Consider the following 580-nt stretch of genomic DNA (forward strand, 5'->3'; position numbering starts at 1 on the left):
CAAGATGGCTCAAGCAAGCCTCCAGCACACGTCATCAATTTGAGAATACCTTGGCTCTTCACTCAACAGGTATCATCGTAAACAACAATTTTTAAATTTCAAAATGACATCATTTAGATCATCATCAGGTATGGATGGATACAGTTGAAAAGTACTATGAATGACCTTACATCTTTTTCATAAATCAAACACAGATGTTCCTTTACAACACTCATCTCAAAACTGTGCACCTTTGCTTCAAATTCTAAGCTTATCCAATGAACAATTTTCTTCTCTAAATTCATTTGTGTAGAATATAAATTATATATATACATACATATCTATATATGTCCACATATACACTAAATTAAGCCATATATATGCATATATATTAATGTTATATAGATTAAATACATGTATGTAGAATATATATAATCATATATGTACACATATAATTGTAATTTACATACTAATACATATATACACCCACATACTTGTGTTTATAATTATCTAAGTTTTGTATGGTCTTACTTATTCTGACTTGAATAGGCAATTGCTATCATTTTAATTAGAGGGACTCTTTGCTCTGTTTTACTCTTGT

At 28.8% G+C, this 580-nt stretch overlaps 1 protein-coding gene across 1 annotated transcript in view; it reads right to left on the minus strand.

The window, feature by feature from the left end:
• LOC104993129 (dystrophin-like) overlaps positions 1–580 on the minus strand; it is a 60,990-nt gene that overhangs the window by 54,114 nt on the left and 6,296 nt on the right. The window lies entirely within an intron of this gene.

The sequence above is a fragment of the Bison bison genome, unplaced genomic scaffold (assembly GCF_000754665.1).
Source record: "Bison bison bison isolate TAMUID 2011002044 unplaced genomic scaffold, Bison_UMD1.0 scf7180017848960, whole genome shotgun sequence".
Lineage (NCBI taxonomy): Eukaryota > Metazoa > Chordata > Mammalia > Artiodactyla > Bovidae > Bison > Bison bison.